Source organism: Cardiocondyla obscurior, linkage group LG18 (assembly GCF_019399895.1).
Source record: "Cardiocondyla obscurior isolate alpha-2009 linkage group LG18, Cobs3.1, whole genome shotgun sequence".
Taxonomy (NCBI): Eukaryota; Metazoa; Arthropoda; class Insecta; order Hymenoptera; family Formicidae; genus Cardiocondyla; species Cardiocondyla obscurior.
Genome location: NC_091881.1, coordinates 1193998 through 1215184, shown reverse-complemented (window position 1 = coordinate 1215184; position 21187 = coordinate 1193998). Strand labels below are relative to the sequence as shown.

Below are 21187 nucleotides of genomic sequence, written 5' to 3'. Positions count from 1 at the left end.
CATTCAGGATCGGTCCTGCGCCGAGCTATTTGAGGCGAATGTACATTTAACGTTCACTCGCACATTTGCACGTATACGTGCGCGTGTGTAAAATACATACCCGCACATTTAAAACGCATTTAAAGCACATGGATCCGCGCACGTAACTTTTCTATTATTCTCCGCAGACGGGCTTACCCGGCTGTCTCGGTTACATCTCTTTCGCGATGCTTTGCGAGTTTTTAAACGAACCACTTGCAATAAACCGACAATAATATCGCTTCTCCACCCTGCTTTTCCGACATCGATAACGTCCGCGTGCGGCAGTTTCCTCGACACGAAGCAGACGCAAACGGAAAATTCTCTCGACGATTTGCTCTCGTGGAATTTCGAGTTTATAATTTATGACCATGAGAACTCCGCACTGACTACATTACATCGTGCATAATACACGCGTGGATGAAGTCTGTATATGTACAGATATATTCAATGAATACCTAGGCACATAACGTGATACGTACTTGTGCGTTGCCCCAAAATCTGAATGTTTCAGAATTAGAACCGCTCGTTATAGAGGTGTACATTGAACATGTTAACAGAAGAGACACTAATGTCGTAAAATTAAAACGTACGCATTTGCGAAATCCACAAAAACGAAAATAAAAGAAAATTTTTTTTAAATAAATGTATAGTAAACGTGATAAAAACTAATTAATACATTCATAAAAATTAAGTAATTTTTGCTGCAGAATAAAATGATTATGGTTGTAAAATATATAAATAATCGTCATATATTATACATGAAATATAATACTATTACATTTCGTTAATTAACAGAACTACTGAAGGTTCAATTTATTTATCGAACAATTAATGCCCCGCGGTGCAGAACTCAGTAGGTGCGACGTGACGAAGAACGTAACTTCGTTACTCGTTTGCGCAAGTTGCCGAATGTTGGATAGTTCAACGTTCAACCAATAACCTGAATTAATGCGAGAGAATTTATATGCCGCGTGCGGTGCGTAGATATTCTTCCGGAAATAACGTGGCGATACCTCGTGCACCAGCATCGACTGGAAACCTCTTCCCGAAGGGAACCGAGCGTGCACCAAGTTCGTTCTGCATATAAAATGCATTCGTAAAGAATCTCACGTCCCGACAGCGGCCAGACACTTTGCACGTAGTACGCAATACTTTTCGAGGCGCATCTTGCGGTATACTTTATGGCGGTCGACTGTACAAGAGGCCGGGTATCAATTTGCGAGAAAAATTAATGTCTCCCCATCGGCGGGGCTGGATTGCTACACCTCGCGCGAGATATTGGCAAACACATGCTCGATAGAAAAATATCTCTTTATCCTCTCTATGAGGTACGATTTAATTTTAATATTTTATTAATATGTCCAGGCAAAGACGGTCTTCGCGATTTTCGAGATCGGTGGAAGTACCGTCTTTGTCTGGACATACTAATTAAATATTACAATTAAATCGAACGAGAGTAACGAATAGATAAACGTGGGGGGTCGGGGGACGAGGGACGGACGGGGTGAGAGCGAGCGCGAGCCTACGTGCCGAACGCTAGGCATATTCCCCCACTACTCCCACTCTCGCTTTGTCCTTCTCCAGCGGTCGCGCGAGCACACACGTACTACACACTGCGGAGCAAGCACGTGTCTCCGTACCAAAAGTAATTCGCACTTTCGTTTAACGAAAACCCTTCCGGCACGATAACCACGATTAACCACTTGATATTTCTTTCTGTTACAGATCGACGCAGTTGCTGTCCGCTGTTCGCTGTCGTCAACGAGTGTCGTCGCCGCCGATATTAAGAACTATACGAACCGCAGTCGGTTCGTCGGCCGTACCGGGATTTTCGCACAGTATTCGGGCGTAGTTTTTCGATATACGACTTACTTCTAAACGCGAGTGCCGAGTACGGAACGCGCGAGAGTGATCACTGAGTAATTTTCGCGAATTAAAATCACGGTCGCGTTCGCGAGTGTCTTGTGCGCGGAAGGATGGCTCGTCACGTCCCATCTGAGAGGAGGAGCAGGCCTCGGATAGGCATCCTGCATCGGCGGAGCAACTTTTAAGTAAGTATAAATTAAAAAAAAATCTCTTTTCTTTTTATTAATCTGCTTAATTAACTGACATGTCTAAATTAATATTTTCTTTTTTATGTTACAGTCACCGGCAGATCTCAACAACTCCGCTGAGGCTCATGCAGATGGGTAAGTTGCATCATTTTTTTTAATAATTTGCAATCGGGTTGAATCTCTTAAAAAATATCGCGCGCGTAGCGTTCGCATGGTTTCTTCTAGTAATTTTAAAAAAAGGCGTCCTAAATTAAATGAACCGATCCCTTAAAAAATTCTACGTGAGTTAATAATTTCTGCGCGTATCGAGAATAGAGTTCGGTTTCAAATTACCAGCGATAGAAGCAAGTACCACTGCAATATTTAACTGCAGTATATTAGAGAAGTATGATTATGTCTCTGCGAAGTAGAGAATATTTAGATCATATTCATGATTATTTTAGCACGTGCTAGAACGTAATAGGTACGAAAGTATCGTCTTATATCGTATGTTGTGAAAACTGGGAAGCGAATGTTTGCATGATGCATTAAGTACAACGATGTGACGCGCGACACACGTTTTTTATCCATACTTTTTTATTATACCGCCGCGTGCTTGTAAGAGTCATGCTTGTGGCACAAGATGCGGACAGTTTGTTACGTTGAGTTTCTTTCGAATGCCGAGAGGTGTGCATGAATTCTACATGAAGAGGCGTCGTGGCGTCGTGCGGTTTGCGAGAGAACGGTCTGCTTGCTTCGCGAACTTGTAAGTTGCAACGGTAAATTTGCATCGGTCATTTTTCGCCTTGCGCTCTTCTCGATGTTTTTTGAAATGTTCAAGCCAAATTGGTCAACGTGCCGCTGGCACACAAAATAAAATTTAATTCAATCAATTGAACTGTATTCAAGGGACAGTAACAAAAAATTATTTCAATGGAGCAATATAATTATCTCAACTATTTGACAAGTTTAGCGATATAATATAATTTAATCAGATTTTTTAATGTTACACGTGTAATATTAAAAAAATTTTTAAAAATGATCGACATTATTGTTATTGCTATCATAAATTTGACGTTCATTCAAACTGATCAAAATAGATGTCTTTCAATATTTTCAATACTTTCAATACTGCGACGCAAAGTCGATATTACGGAGCTTTCTTCGCGATTATCATGCATGTCGCGTTGTGGCGCATTACATTTTCATATTTTATGACAACTGGAATATTCTTATATAGAACATACTCACTTTGACTTTTACTTTGACAGTTCTTGTTTCTATTCTATTTATATCAGTGTATTATGAGGCACCCGATACAGATATATTGAACATGACATAAAACTTGCCTTAAATAAGCATACATTATTATAATCACATTAATTATAAATGATATATTGTTGAAAGCATAGAAAATGTATATAGTACATATATAAATCACCCGCGAAAGCTTAAGGAAAATCGCAAACTTTGTTCGTAGTATGATTCGAGGTTTTTACAACAGCTCAGCAAATTTCGCGATTTAAGCTGTCCAACAATATCCCTGCTTAGAAACTTAAGCCGTTCTCGGGAGCTTAGCTCGGCACTTTTCTATGGCGGTACAACTATCGAAGGGTCAACATGGGCGAGAGGTTGGCGACCGGAAGGAGAAGAATAGTAAGAGGTAGCATAGCGAGCTCATATAACGGAAATTGCCATTAAGGTCACGGTTCCATTGGCGCTAGTCGTGGCTAATCAATTCCGCAGCTATTCGCCAATAGTTTCATGGTGGTAGAATGTACAAGTGACATTTACAACTAAAGCAACTTCCGGCACAGTTGCAGCAGTGTCATAATGTTACGAGAAATATCGCGGTTGGAAACTCAATAACAATTTCCAATGTATCGGTCATGTATTAATTCAAGCACTCTGTTTAAGTTTGCTTAGAATAATTCATGTTAATTTATTTAATCATCGTTATTATCGATACCTACGTGCCATTTTAGTTGGGAAGAATATTTAGGATCACACGTTACGAGTTATTATAAAGCAAATATTTGAATCATTAATCTTCCTGTCAATAGTAGAGCGCGTAAAGGCAAGGCGTATGTAAATCAGTAATTCGTTTGGAAGCTTCTTACTCGGTCGTGTATAATTAAACCGATACAAAGACTCTTAGAGACAGACCCACTTAACCCACTTCTAAGGGGTAACATGATTCAGTCGTTATTTTATTAAAAATTATCACTGCATAATTATATATAATTAATTAAAATTGTTTAAATGTTTTAACTATTTGTGTTTGCTTTCTTCATAATCAAATATTTGCTTAATCATATTTCTGCACATTTGAAAAATCATGGTTCGAACAGTTCACGGGGTTATTTGCACATACACAGAAAATACGTTTAGATGACATATTTTCCTTTTGTCAAACCAAATAAAACGCAATTGACCGGAACTATTGCGCAAATAGAGGTCAAATCGATATATCTGTGGGCATGAGCGTGCACTTCTTGGCAATCACCGGGTCAACGATCGCTTATTCGATTTCGCATAACTACGTGAAACCAATGTAACACACGTAACAGTCAAATATTTTGAATCATTTCATATTTGAGAACGTGCGAGTAAAGTGCCACTTGAGAAGCTTACATTTCAATTTACGTCATATACGTCATACCTCATGCTATTTTAAAACTTCAATTAATTTTAACAAATATGACGATCGGTGCTATAAAATTCATAAGTCACTCCGACAGAATATTATTTCACTGCGAATATTATAAGACATTCGCAATATCATTTTCTCATAAATTTTGTAAAAAAAAATGCATCCGTCATTTAGCTTGAATCTTATTAGCATTTCGATAAAACGACGCTATTCTTTTCGAAACTTCACTTCCAAACATTTTGAATATATTTTTACAACCTTCCGTAATGTAATTTCATTAAAAGTAAACCAAAGTGCATAGTAATGTACTCGTATGAATTTTTAGAGTTTCGTTCGTTTTGAAACTCGCCGGGTAAAAAGCGAGCCGCGGGGACGGCTTTCGACAATTCGTACGAGCAGTAATACGGCTTTCTTTAAAAAAAAAAAGTGGCATTTCTACAGGAATGAACTTTTTCAGTGGACGCGACAAAATACCCCGACACGTTGTCATATACTCCCTGGAACGTTAATCCGCATTGCGATCGCATAAAAGCGCGCCACGAAAATGACGTCGTTTCTCATCTCCTCGCGTAGCCGGCGTCCGCGGCGGGGAATTATCCGACGCATCCTACCAATCGGGAAATATCGCGGCGTCGATGCGTCGTACATCATGCATAACCTTGCACCTTGAATTTACAGTAACCACGCGGCAGCGGTAGGCTCGCATAAGCGTGCATTAAACTTATATTACGAGCCCGCGGGTACACTTTGACATGTCTCGGGATGTGTCTGAGCGATGGGCCGTACACACTCGCTTGTGGCGGGCATACGCGCACGTACGGCGCCTGCGAAAATTCCTGCTGGCGTATTCCCGGCGAGAGAAAGACGTGCTTGACGAAAATTTATATTCGAAGCTTAATTATGTAACCGCCATCCATTGGCTATCGCGAGGAAATATCTTATTTTAAATTAACATTCCTGAAAGCCAGAAGTTGCATTTATCTCAATACTGAATTATATCACTGTTTTCTACTCGCTTGACGAGAACTTCTTGGCCGGTAAATAATTATTGCCGCATTTTTGAAACACTGGCTTTGTTAACTTTAACGTCGCTGAAAATTTAAAAGTCTTAGGAAATTTAAGCCGCTGGGGTGTAAATACGGATATTTTTTAAAAACAAATATAAATCTACCGAATGTAAATCCGCGTATATGATTAAACGTGTGCACGTGCATGTTTTTCTTCTTCTTTGTGTACCAGCTCGCAATGTAGGTAGGATGAACGGCTGTTAGTAGAGATTTAACTCCGTTGCCATCTTTACATGTGTGTTGCGTGTTGGTTACGCTGTGCCGACGGCGCAGTCAACGAACGCATTTACGTATACTAGACATTAATCAGAGATACATGCGAAGGTACCAATTGCCGATGTTTTGACCAAAACCCGTTCTGGCTGCAAGTCGTATGATATTATACAATTTAATCTTCTAAAGATGTAATAAATTTAAATTTAATCTGTTTATTTCACACAAATTGCTTAAAAAGAAATACATTTATATTTGTACGTACTAAATAACCGAATGCAATCTGCTAATTGCTTCAGATAATGACGATAGGAAACGCGATGTTTTAAATTTTCCAATTTTTCGAAAACCAGTAAAGAATGTTATAGTTATCGCAACATTTGCGAATAAGCGCGAAACGCGAACAGGTTACCGTGTATATATTAAATGTAGAAGGGGGTGGAGGGAAGGGGGGAAATTCCCAAAAATGCCAATTTGCAAAGGATTCCAATGCAGAAGTAAATTTGCGTGTTTTTACAATTCGGTGAAGCGATTATTTCCATTTATATGCGGTCGGTTCGCGTATGCCGGCCTTTTTTTCGCTTCTGCATGCGACCGCGGGCGAAACCCGTTTTTGTCGCGGCTCCTCTGCATTATGCGCGAGTGCGAATACAATGACGAACGGGGCGAGTCGTTCGGATAATTGTTGGTTTGGACCTCGGGTTGAATGACTTCTCCCACGAAAGGGAACGTCGCTGCCAGTGCACGTTTCGGCGCATTTGAAAGACTAAAGGAGCAAGGATTGTACGTGACTTTAGCGAAAATTACGAGAGAACTTACGTCATAACTTACATGGTAAATAACGGTTGCGAGATAAATATTACGAATACATTGAAATAACATATAATATATGGACTAAAGATATTATTTATTAAATTATTATGTTTTATTCCGAAATTACGACGCCAATATAAATTTTTTAATTTTTTAATTAAACGAAAGACTTTTACTGCGTAGGATTTGTAAATTTTATCAACTTTAAATACTGCATTTTTGAAATACTATTAAGAATAGATCGATTTTTTTGTTAGTCTCATTTGCTGCGTCAAACAAAAACATTACATGCAGTTTGCAGAAGTAAATCCTTAGAATGTATTTAATATTATGGTAGGAATTTTGTTATCTCTCTAATCATTTTTATTTTTTGCGATTATATGTTTGTTCGCACAGAGAAAAATTTTATTTTTTGAACAATTAAAGAATTCGTAAATTAATGAAATAATTAACCAATCTAAAAAGTCCATTATTAATTAAAAATAGTTACTGTCTTGTTGCAACGTGAGCACAATGAACGTTTGGCTTGAGATTTAATTACCACGACAGTTGATGTAAAAAGTTAAAAGTTTCCGATATCGTTTTTGATTTTACCCTCTCGCCGTAAAAGAGTCGATATCGTATTTTTAGAAATCCATAACTGAAAGGAAGCTGCTATGGCGCCGACGTATGTACTGGGCAGCAGCAAATTGCCATATTGAGCAGTTAAAAAGCGCAGGCAAGTCGCGGAGCTTCATTTCCGCCGAGGTTCCTATCGGCGATTATGAGCTGCGAATTCTCGAATCGTCCGACACGAACGTTTGCGACCGAGGCGTTGACCTCCGTAATTACGCCGCGAAATTTCATGTGCAGGTGCAAGCCCGTGCGCTGTCTGCGCATCGGACACCGTAGGGACCTTAATACTCTCGGCGGATAATTTCGCAACGAGGAAAAAACCGCGATGCGATGCGGGAAAAACGCGCGCGTGCAAATTCTTTTGCTGAAATGCGGCAAGAAAAATAAAGCTCAACTATTCCAGACGCACCGAACCATCGGCACGCGATATATAAATGTAAATGAGTGGTGCTTTCGTGGTATGTGCAATTAAGAGATTATGAAATTCTTCCCTGTCGGAACACCCTTCCCGGTCGGCCATACTGTCACCTCCCCCTCGCTCTTATCATCTTCGTACTCCGAGTTTTCCTGTTTATGATTTATGATTCGCGAGCGTGTGATGAAATTATATGTGTAATTATTCCGATGCTCGTTGAATTTTCGAAACTTATTTGCATGAGGTGGTAACTGTCAAATTATCACATGATTAACATATCGAAACAAAGGGCATAATTAAATGCTTGTAAATTGCCCGGGACGTATGAGCTGCCGCGTTTTATTTCTTCCTGCATTATTTTTCGGGGTTATTTCTCCCGTTGGAGGAAAATTTTTTAAACGCTTGATAAACCGTATGGAAGGATGATATTTTTCTGGCAAAATCGAGATTACAATTCATTAATCGCCGTTGCATTTACTCTCTTCGATAATATTACTTTATTTTTTACGCTATTATTTTATGAGAAAATATCAAACTAAATATGCCTGGAATGGCGTAAAACCTGTTTCATTGTATTATCCACATATTTCTATCGATTATATAGTTTCGGCCTGTCTCTCTTCTCTTTCTCTCTCTCCTAGAAGATAAAAATATAAACAGCGGTAGAGATATCTAGCGGATCGGAAAAATCTGATGGCAAGAGAGCGTGAAAAATGAAAAATAAATAACATCTTTTCACAAGGGTATTGTTACAGAGGTCGAGGCGCCGCTTCAAAAAGGTTTGGCAGATACCAATCAATATCGCGAAATATAATCCACGCAGTACTTGAAATATTCGATTCGCGTAGCGTGCTACGCACAATTAACATTCATTTACGTCGACTAGAAATAGTTACATCGATGCAAGTTGCAGGGTATGTTAGTTATTAGATCATTGAGGGAGCATGAAGTTCAATCAGTATCCTCGGAAGTATTCGCGGTTTTATTTAAGTGCTTTTAAAGCGCGTTCCACAGGAAATTAAATGACGACGGTCCGACCGTGTCGCGCATTTTTACAAAATCCCACCTCCGTTCTTTCTCGTGGCGGAATACCTCTGCCTCTCTTCCCTCCGAAATACAATAGCAAGCTCGAAGTACGGAGAGGGGGGGGGGAGAAAGAGGAGCGAAGGAGACCGAGGGGTGACGTCAAAAATACGTGGAAAATGGAACACTAGGCGCCATTCTTTTTATAAAATCATACACGCGTGTGTACGGCGCGCCTCGAGACAATGCTCGAAATAAATCCGATCGAGATCGATTTAGTGATAGAATGGTCCACTATTACGTACGTGTAGCTCGAAGCTATCTCCGGCACACGCATGCGGCTGCCCGCATCTATAAGGCTATTGATTACCGATCATCAGCGCGAGCGATGCGCATAGCCGTCGATCTTATTTGACCCTCGCTGCATTTCGATTCGGCCGAAAAGGCCAATACGTAAATCACATATTCAACAGTATCGGCAGTGTCGCTTTAAGCTATCCGTTGTCATCGGATCACTCGCGGATAGTTAACGTGTTGATATTTAGTTGCGTGCAAGTACGGCTATCATTAAATTTACGGGAATTTCGGGAATCTCCGCAACGCTGAAACGAGATATCGGCACGCAAATTCAATTTTGATTGCGAAAGGATTATTTTGCTAGGATTTTTTAATTCGACGCTAATAGTGTGAAATAAGTTTAAATATTAACTCTACTATTGCGCATTAAATCGATGAGTAAGAAGATTTTCTTGGAACATTGTAGGATTATTTTATCGTCTCGATAATAATTTTAAATTAAAAAGAAAGAAAAATATTTATTCTTAAAAATAGTTCTGTCAACTTCGTAAAGGGTTATTCTTGTGAAGATTTAAAAATGAATCATTGAAATAATTATTTGCATTGTTACGTATCTAATATTAAATGTAAATTTTTGAATGAATGTTACACTTGACATTTTTTTTTTTTCTGAACTAGTGACCTCAATGTCAGAAATTGCGCCTGTCGTTACAAATTACAGAGCAATTGCGAGAAAGAGTCGCGCGCGGACACGCGGATGGCAATTAAAGGCGTAAAAGCAATCTACCGGATACGTACGCACGCATGCTAATTACGCTAATGAATATTTATTCAATCGCTGCGTGTAACCTCAGCCAGGTCGCGTCACAAAGAGCCGTGGTCGCATAACGTCCGACACGGATATAACATATGCCGTGTATGCCCGCACACGTCCGAGGCATACACTGTTGTGTGGCTCAATTCTCGCGTAGCGTTTGTGATATAATACCGCGTAGAGACCTTTCTCGATGCCGTTCGCCAAGTTCGTCGTCACGCGTGTCTAATTGCGACATTCAGCATCAAAAACCGTATTACCGCGGATATTTCCCTGGGAGAATTACGCGTAAATATCCCTGATTACAGTTGGCGGGATCCTACGGGTGACAAGCGAACAGTTTACGTCGGCGTATCTAACGCGTTTCAGGTAGCGAAATTTCGTAAAATATCAAATGTGCTTTTGCCGCTACGCGACCGTTTTCAAACGTAGGTATATTCACGTAAAAATAACTTTTTTTAGAATCAAATAACTGTTTTTGTTTGCATTTCCTCTTTCGCACGACAAAGTATGATTTGTATAGTAATTAAATACATGAAAATCTGGTGGTTGTAAGCTATTTTTATATGCAGGCGTATACATATATGTTTGCATTAATGTATTTTGGAGATATAGCGAATTTATAAAAGAGAGATATAGGAAAAACGGAGTTTTCAACTAAAGCCGTGTTCCCAGTGTGGCACAGTAGAAAAAAAGATTTATAATTTTGCACCAAGTAAATATGATCTCGGGAAATATATGCGCTAGTGAAAATAAATAGAAAAAAAAAGAAAAAGAAAACGAACGAGAGAGTGCGAAAAATATAGTTTAGGATTTTCGCTCCGGGAAATTATTTATTTTAACATAATATAGCTACTTCATGCAGAAATCTGAACGTAGCCAAACGTTAAGACATTATAAGGGTCTTGACATCATAAAATGCCTGTAGCACCAACTGCTGCTTGATAAAACAAAGTATAACTCGCGGAAAGTTTACTGGATGGATGGGTATGCAGGAGGGCCACCAAGTTTACGAGAGCAGCAATGTTCATACACATAATACTTCGTATATTTTCATACCTGCCTTTATATGTATAATACAAAACAACATTGCTTGTAATGAATAATACGCGATTAAAGGTTTTAATGCAGGAACAAATTTGCTTCAAGCTAAATATGATGTTAAATACTGATTAATTTGTATATATATTTTTTAATGCTGCTAATTGTGAACTTGATGATATTATGGAAACAAAAAGAAATTCTTAATGACAACACAATTGATCGTTAAACGATATTATTTCTGATTACGCGATAATTTCATGAAATATTTTATATTTCGACTATTGTGACGAATTAATTTATTTATTTTGTATCTTTCCATCTTTTATATATTTCATAAATTTTATATAATTTTAGAATTATTATTATTCCATTACGTTTTAAATCACGAATCGTTTATCTGTTTGCTTATTTGAATTTTGCAAGTCGCATGTGTGAAAAAGTTTCGTCACTCGTAGTCAGTTTACTCGCGCATATCCGTTACTCGCGGGAATTTTAATTCTTGAAAATTACGACGTCCTGTATGCAAGCCTGTATTAAAAGATAATGGGCGAGTGCGCTATAGTCGAGTAATTTTCGTAAATATCTCCTCTACCTCGTAAAACGCCGGGGAACACGTTGTGCGTCGAAACAAAATGCAAATCCGGGAAAATTAAATAGACGAATAGTCGAACTCGGAGAAATCCCAACGGATTAATGTATGAAAATTTCTTGTTGATAACTGTTCGTAATTATTATCACAATTATTAATTGCTTGCAATAACCGTTTTATAATTATCAATGTTATTATAAAAAATTTTTGAAAAATATTTAATTAGAATTTAAAGAAAATTATTCTTATTAATATATTTTTAGTACATATTACAAATATTTTTTATTGCGTTAACTGTATATTAAAACGTAATGTTTTAATATACAGTTAATATATTTAGGTTTTTATGCGTGTAATTAAATGTGAAATAAAATATTTAAAAATTTTGTTTTTTTTTTTCTGTAAAAAAGTCGGATAAAATATTACATGAATTTTCGTTGTGAAGCATAAAACTCATAATAGTCGAACATTATCAACTTTGATATTTGAGCAGTCGAAGAGCGTGAACAAGGTTCCTACACTCATAAGAGAAAGTCTAATCCATGCACTCCGGAATTAATTAGCGGAGTTCTGATAAAGCAAGCAAAACGCTCGGAAACTCTGCCTTGTCGCGCTTAAAGCAACTGAAAAGTCCTCTGTATGTAGTCTGCGGTTTTCAGTCCCATTACTCCGTTTACCACCATTTTTAATTTAGGTTACTCAACTAGCTCGAACGAATGCATTGAGAAAAGTTTTTCGTACCTCGATATCGTTGATACTAACAGTTAAAGCTGCAGTTCAGAATGCGCAATAAAAAATCGAAATATTTTTAAATAGATCGTAAATGGGTCATGCATTCTTTTCCTTGACCATTTTTTTATTATTCAAGGTATATCGGCAAACTTGAAAATTACATATTTTAATTACAAAAATTATATGAAAAACGGAGGTAGACGAAATGTCTGTTAATAAACTATGAATTATAAAATAAATATAATAAATTTAACTTTTTCAAGATTTTTTTTATATTTCTCGTACTTGTATGTATTTAATATGAATTTTATACACGGCGGGATTTTTTATTAAAAATATAACGTTTTATAAATAATATTTAAACATTAACATTTTATCGCCGCGAGAGACAAATGAATATAGATTATATCTCAATCTCTAATTAAAAGAACGAAATTGGATTGTTCCACGGATTTAGAATTATCTTAACACGATTGCAGACCGTGGCTCTGTTTTGACGAAAAACAGTAGAGTTTCGTTGCTGTTACATTTCGCGCAGGACGAGCATAAAATGCTCAGGATCCGGAGTGTATGCATAAATGTAACACGCCGTATGCACGAGATGCGCGCGCGATGTCACGAAAGCAAGGAAAATAGAAGCGTTGTTCGGCAAGCGTGCTCGTAAAATTGGCATGAAGATGCCGCGACGGCGACGTGGCTCAAAACGGGAATAGCCGTCCGTTTCCGGCCCGCGAGAGAAGTACTTCCGAGGATTTGCATAACGCGTACCCGCCGCAAAATTATCCTAACTCAGGCATGCTCCTTACTCTTTATAAATTTACAAATGGCTTTTCTCTTTTCCTCTCTCCTTTTCTTTTCGTCATTACTGATACTCGGTAACAGGAAATTGTCTGCAATAAGCACAGTCGACTGCTATTAGTGCCTTCATTCGTGAAAGATTCTCTTATAATTTATTAATTTTTAAGGTACTACATATGACTGACTTCTTAGGCGAAAAATTTTTTTTTTTTTGTTTAAAATACTTTATGTATATTTAATTTAATCCGAGATGGGACGCGTTACCGTCATTACGGTTTTCGCGCGAGTTCAGTGAATAGATAGATAATGGATTAACGCCAAGCCGCAGATTCCGGTTGTTAGAACCTTGGTGCAGGTCTTCGATATAACTACCATTCGCACGACGCCATACACCAGGATGCTTCTCCAATTAAGATAATTAATGATCGCGATATTACGCGTACTTGGACGGCTCAATGATCGGTATAATTTTCTGTCAACGACAAATATCCAGAATGAGTTAAACTGATTTATAGTTTCGTGTGATTATCAGGCTATCTCACATCTCCACATTGTTAATTTTACATTATTTCTCTTTTTACTAGAAATTACAGAGTAGGTGTATCGCGGCCGCTATTTACTATCGCTTCTTTCAAGTTAAAGAAAACGATTTTATATATATTAGTACTGTATAAGATAATTAAAATTATAGTATATATAAAATAATATATTATACGAAAACATAAAACAATATTAAATAATTCTAGCAATTGTAAGGAAGTAAATAATATAAATCTTTTTCTTGTTATCTTTTACTTCCTTTTTTCTCATTTTTTGTGGAACGTATTGCAATACATTGTTATTGGTTGCGAGCCGCGTTTTCTTTTCAAGTATCCAGCTGCAATGCAATTCGACACTTCGATACAACAGCTCTAGCAAGACCGCGAGTGAACATAGACGACGTGCCTTTCTTTTCTCGAGTGCGGAGCACAGAGAAAGAATTATCTCCGGCTCGTTTCCCACGTCGTACGCAGCTTTGTCGCGCGTAGGAAGAAGGGTCTCCCGCGAATTTCGCTATAAAAATAACGGGCGCGTGCCACATTATTTTAACCTGCGAGCGATCGTGCCGACCGAGGACGCATCGCGCATTGTAATGTGTGTGGACCCGAGCTCGCAAATTGCACCCGAGTAATATCTATGTCTGGACGTGACCGCGAAGTAGGATTCGTCTCCCTTCTCGCGGGTCTGGTAATTATATCTACTTGCTGCGAAAAATCTCTGATTGCGCGGTCGCCTCGCTAATTAACTGGAAAATAAAACTCCTACGCTCGCACTCTCGCGTTTGACTTTCTTTGCTCTTTCGCTCCACGTAGATTGATTCTGTTATCAGGTTTTTGTAGAGCCCACTCGCGTGCGTTAATTTTAATCTACGTTTTAATCTCTTTTTCCTATCTACAAATGAGCAGTATTTATAGCTTTGCTTTGATTTTAAGGAACGAATTAGACAAAATTTCCAGAATGAGAATGATATTTACTTCCGATCGCGTAATCATCGTGGATACATATTTCTCGTCACATATAAGATTTTCGAAAAAGACGAGATTTATATCTCTTTTATATATTAGATCTTGTTATGTTCGGTGCTCTATCCGAATTACTTTAACACACAGTCGGAGTCGTCCATAATACAATGCCCCGACGATTTATTCGGCCACCGATATCGCGGTACGATCGAAAGGCGACCAAAAGGGATCGATGGAACTACATAAAGTAACTCATCGACCATAAATGGCTAATAGAAATAGAGGTCGATGGCGTCGTGGGGTAGAGCTTGGACGGAAGACGTCCTGAAAAAAGTACAGAAATAGATATCGGTCTGATCATTCGCCGTTTCGAAGGAAATTGTCCCATCAGGAGATTGAAAAGGGGATCGGGAGTAAAGCTCCTTCAATGTATCGGCTCGGCAATGATCAGAGCGAGATGCGATAAAGGCTAATATTTCTCGATCGTAACAATAGCCGAACTTCCCTTTTTTTTTCTGACTCCAGATTTTTCCCAAACATTTTTCCAGCCGTTCGCTCCCTTATTGAGACCGACGCCACTTAATGCGCCGAACGATTTTCCGTTCTAACTCCGTGATAACTTTTACACATCCGGTAATCGCCCGAGTGAAAATTTATCTAGCTAATCTGATTTTGCAGCTAGTGGTTAGATCGCGCAGATTAAATATATTTTTTAACTAGTGACTGTCTTTAAAAAATAAAGTTGTCGTTTAAAAAAAAAAAAAAAAAGTCTGTCTAGTATCGGTCTAGTCACTGTCCACCGCGGATCATGTTTCACTTTCTCCATACGTCTTCGATGCTTTCGGTTTCATTTTTTCCTTCCTCATTTTCTTTTCTTTTAATTTGATGCTTGTACGAAAATTTTCATGTTTCCTTTACCGTGCGAGAGAGACGGAAATCGGCTCGTCGTAACCTTCTTCACGTCTTGTTTCACTCTATCGATCCAAGAGCTAAAGCCTGCAGTTATCTTTCACCCTCTTGCCTCGAGCTAGAACGTAATTAAACCAGAAATAAGGGGTCAGGATCTGCCTTTAGCGGATTCAAACATTGACTCGAATGTGCACGTATATTACAGCGAGTAATAACAATGATTAGGATCATGGCCGCAGGAATTTAAAACTCCGAACTTTAGAATTGCGTGCTCGATATTTCACATTTCATTGTTGAATCGTGCAGTTTTTATAATACTAAATATTACAAAACGCGAGCGTTATTTACTATTGCTTTTTCTACGTTAAAAAAAAAATTATTTCACATTTCATAATTATCAGTTAAAGTTATCAGTTTGCGCGAGTTAGCTGTTCCGAATACGAATCTTTTCACGTATTAAAGTAATTAAAACATTTACGAAATGAATATTTAATGTAGAATGTGTATAATAACCTATAACGTAGCTATTTTTATTTATATACATATACTGATTTTTGTTCTGTGTCTGTCTAGATAAAAATCCTGAGGGTTTCACGGACACTCTGAGAGGAGGAGGAGGCTCAGGAGGAGCATCCTGCTTCAGCGGAGCAACGTTGAGGTAAGCATCAGTTTTTATTTCTATTTCCTTCTATTTCTAAAGTTAACGTGTTCCTACTACTTAGCAGAAAAATTTTATTATCTTAGAAATATTCAAATAATAGATAACTTATTTTAATTGCTTAACTCAAGAATTTAGAAACGCGTAAATCTTTTTTTTAACACTGAATATTATTTTAATCTCTCTACAATTTAATTTTTTTATTTGTTTGTTACAGAGTCGTCGTAGCTGTGCAATAACTCCGCTGCTGCGCATCAAACGGTGAGTCATATAATTTTTTTTTTAATGCGTTCTAGCCTACTGGGAATAATATATTTGCGAAGAATTTATAATAATTAAAAACAACAATAAAAATTATTAAAAATAATATAATAAAAATTTCGCCGACATTCTCGCGGCACGAAGTAAGCCAAGCGAGAATCAATAGGTAGGATCGCGGTAGGACGACAAAAATTAATTCAAGTCGATCTAGGCACGGGTTTCATAAAATAGATAGGACATAATGTGAAAAATGTTGCTCTTTGTCGCTTAAAATTTGCGGAACTAAATTTTTTTTTTTTTTTTTTCGTGAAGAACGAATATCTCTCTAGGCAGATTTAACTGATCTTCCACGTTAGCTCGTCGATTATGAAATAAAATGGTTGAACGAGCGAAACCGTAATTAGAATGAGTCGCAGTTCGCGTTTCCTGGTTGCTCATTATTTTTAGGCGGCGCGCGGAATCCCCGGCGAATTTCCCGGCGCGCAAATTGCTTCCGGCGCGTTTCGTCTGTCAGAGCGGGCCATTTGTCACCGCGTGGGTTCTGGATGCGCGACGCGCATAAGCTAGCCGCCGCGCTAATAATGACGGCACAACGTCGGCTAACTACAAGCTCATCGCCACGCGCATTCATGAAGCAATATACATGCATTTACCCGGACGCCACACCACTCTGTCTGCGCTTGGTCTCGCCGCCGCGACGCGACACGTCGCGTTGCGTCGGCAAGCTGTCCTGGTTATTTCGCGCATGCACACAGGCTCGTTTATCCATTAAGGGATGTCCTTACGGGATCAATATTGCGCCATAATTGCGCAATATTATCAATAGTACAGTATCATTGATCGGATGAGGGAATTATACCAACGGGGTATTATTAGGGATTTAAATTAAGATGCATTTGCATTTTTGTCTGTTAAGAAGAAAGATATGACTGAAAACATACCACTCTATTTTGCTTGAAATTAAAACGTTTAATTTTACGGTGATTTATTGCTTCCGCGGATGAAAAATATTTCGTTTTAGTCACATTTCAATTTAAATTGCATATTGATTAATGTATCGTATCTCATCTACGAGTGATTGCGCGTAATGGAGCGTTTCTGTTGCAGTTAATAATCATTCGAGAGATAATATTAGTTTTTCAAACGATAATTTCACAAAAATATTATTTTCTGTTTTCTTTATTTTTAGTTATTTAATGTAATAGACAATTATTTATAATGAGCGTAATTGAGATGCAATTTATTAAATTATAAAAGCAGAAAGATCTATAAAACGTATCTTGCACACATGCGCCCGCTAAAATGCACTCTCTCCGGTCGTTTTCCTAGTCTATACAATTTTACAGCGAGCGTTACCGTGTCAACTTGGAATTAATACATTCAAATTAGCCACTGTTATTACTGAAGTCAAAGTAATAGTATTGCAAATGAGGTCTCACTTCGTTTTCTCTGCATTTCCTTCTTTCTCATCGATGTCGAAACGATTGGAACAATGAGAAACAAAGGTATTATCCCTAGAGAAATGCCGCCCTCGCGTAGCGGTTTTACGCGCGCATATTGCTCCCAGCGTTTATGCGTACATAGCATGAAATTACAACGCTTAATTACGGAACGCAAAATGTAAGCTCGCGAAGTTTCCGTGTACTGAAAATAAACATTATACCGCCTTTGTCCCGGCTGCCTTCGTCTCTTTCCGTTTTAACTTGCCGTGCGGCGCGAGCAAAAAGACCGAAGCGATAGATATCCCATTAGAGTAAAGAATTGAAAAGTAGATTATAAAGAAAGAAAGGTGAAATTGGGAACGAGGTAGGAGGAGAACGTGAAATGATAAAGGTCGAAGGGAGTGTTCAAAGAAAAGTCGCGAATGAGAAGAGAACACGCAAGCTTTTACCTCCGAATGCGGCTTATATTGAAAGAAACAATACCGCCGCGTACAAATTCCGCGAAGTATAAAGCTATCACTGCGGTAAAGTGGCTTTACTTGCGCGATATCCGCCGCCGTTTCTTCTCGTAGCCGTCGGAGAAACAAAAGAATAGACACAAAGCTGGAGAAAGAGGAAACCCGAGGAAGGGAAACGGAAGCGCCGCGAACGCACCATAAGAACGGACGCGTTTACCTGTCATGTTGTCGTCGTCGTGCAAAGAAAAAAAAAAAAAAAAAGAAAGAAAGAAACCTGTGCGGCTGTCAGGTCGGAGAAGAAAGAGAGAAACGGCTTGCGCGCGAATATGTCACCTGAATATCGCGTAATGCGTTCGCAAAATGTCGGAAATATAAGCGAACGCCTTCGACACCCCCGGGAACTGTCGTTTACATAAATAGCTCGCCTACTAGATTCCGCGTGCGGTCGCCTTATGTGCACGCAGGTTTCTCCGTTTCCCCGTACCTTCGCTTTCTCTCTCTCTCTCTCTCTCTCCCCCTTTTCCCTTTTTCTCACCGTCTACTTGGTGTGTACGTGTCTCAATATTTGACGGCGGAGTTTCCGAGCATTTGCCTACCAAATGCGACCGGGCGTCTCGCATGCTCAAGATCCTCGTGTGGTCTACGTGCTGTGCAACGGGCACGATGCCTTCCGGATGTGGACCCGCGAAGCGATCGTTTGCAACCGACGTTGTTTCGTTCACCGTGAAAGCGTTTGAAAATATTTTCCCTTGAGTTTGCGTTTTTTTTTTCCCTCCCCGAAAATGGCACTGCTTCTTTATCGATAATAATGCGAAAATAATAGTTTATAAACTGTCTCCCGTCAGTTAACAAGAAATTGCACTTAGATGAGTAAAAAGGTACATAAACAGTAATTTGTCTTTATCCACGTACAAAACTGCTATTTTATTCGACTTACATATCTATTTATTACTAGCAAAATAAAAAAATTAATTCATTAATAATATTTGCATCATAATTTTTTTTGTAATATACTAAGTTTGTAGATTACAATTTTGAGCCATTCTTAAAAGTTGTGTCTTTATTTCATAATTTTTTTATACGTATGTCAAGTAAAAACGTAAGCATTTACGTCAGTCAAAAGTTTCTTTCTTTTTATACAACGCGCAATTATTTCTCACGACTTTACATGATGATGGATTGTACAAGCAATATTAGTTGCGCGATATTGGCGAAAGCCTCTGTCGCTATAAACGTCAATTATCTCGTTTCTTGCTCTATGAACTTCGGACTTCCAGAATGCGTCGAGGCGCCACGATGCCTTAGCGCGAAAGCTACTTTTGACGTACTTTCCCGATGTTTGTAGCTTACCCCTTTTATTGTTAGTTCAGTTCGAATAGCAGGATACCCGGAAATTTGAAGGGTAAAATACATAGAACTTCTTTTTCGAGAAAGGCTGCATCAAAGTTTCATTGACTTTAGGAATGCGCAGAGCTGGTGCCTGCACATTACTAGAATAAGTAATGAGAATGAAGTCTCACGGAAATGTTCCTCGCTACTTTTTACTCCGGTAGTCTCTTTTTTTCTCTCTCTCGCTCTCCCTTTTTTTTCTTTTTTTTTTTTGTAAGGGAACATCTCTAACAACATATATTAGTATACGCGCGAAGTAAGTTTCCTCGTGGAACTTTTGCGGTGTGTCGAAACATAAAACATTTATCACGTGGCAGAAAATTATTAAATGCTAATGCAAGATCTCGTAATTTTAATCAATTTTATTTTTTTCGTAATAATATTTTTATTAAAACGTTTTATCGAATGTATCGAATACTTCCAGCTTTTTCTTTTAATAACTTTCCTTGTAAGTATAGTGTCTGACTTGCAAAGTAAAAAAGCTTCTTTTCTTTTCTTTAAGCTTCTTTAAAATTAAAATTAAGCTTCTTCTACCTGGCACGTAAACAATAACCTCTTAATTAACCTCAATTTTAATATTCGCCGAAAAAAAAAAGACTTTTCGAGGTAGATAAAAACATTACTTTATTCGTCTTTACTTTTTCCCCTTTTTTTTTTCTCATACCTTGTATTAAAAGTACAGGCGAGTAACGATCGGGTCGTCGATCGGCGTCATAGATACTTGATAAGAACGCGCGATGGTCAAGCAAACGCGGAAGAAGCCGGCTGCTTCGCATCGGGGTTTAGAGGTAGCGATGAAGGTCAGCGACATCAGCGGTACCGCGACCCTGTTCGATTCCTTCTGCGTGTCTCGCTGACCGTAGCTGGCACCTTTTGCCCGCGGAGAAAGAGAGAGACTGGTCTCTTCATCTTCACGCGGCACGTCCTTAGCCGATGAGTTTCCATTTCCTTAACTACTCATTGCCGCGCCGGAGCGCGCATCGCAAAGTGGCATATTGGATGGAGGAAGGAATCCCGTATTCTTCCTTCTTTTTTTTTTTCCCCTCTTCCTTCGCGACGGGTATCCGGTTGATTGAAAAATCTAATTCGATTCGTGGCGGCGAGTGAGAAGCTCCTCAGTATGCACGAAGTATGCGGAAGCAAAGCGATTACCGTTGTATTATTCACCGAGTCGCTTGAATTAACTTTGTTAACTTTATCCGCCAAACGTAATCAACAATTTTGTATTTTTATATAAATTATTACATTGGGATATATTTGAGACATTTAGGTATTCGACGAGTCGTATATTTCGAAATAACTTTCTTATCGAGTATCAAGTTTTTAAAGCTAAATATCTTTATTACATTAAGTAAACGTGATATTATATCGATTTTTAGTTATATCTTAAATAATTCTGCTTCCTGAATGGGAGCTTACATAACAGCACATATCTCCCCTT

General features: G+C 38.5%; 1 long non-coding RNA gene across 1 annotated transcript in view; it reads left to right on the top strand.

The window, feature by feature from the left end:
• The window catches only part of LOC139109529 (uncharacterized), a 40995-nt gene extending 22582 nt beyond the window's left edge, over nt 1-18413 (top strand). Inside the window, exons 3-6 of the long non-coding RNA XR_011546845.1 lie at nt 1747-2072; nt 2167-2210; nt 16112-16196; nt 16414-18413. This is a non-coding gene — a long non-coding RNA (uncharacterized lncRNA). The remainder of the gene's footprint in view (nt 1-1746; nt 2073-2166; nt 2211-16111; nt 16197-16413) is intronic.
• Nucleotides 18414-21187: the final 2774 nt, after the last annotated feature.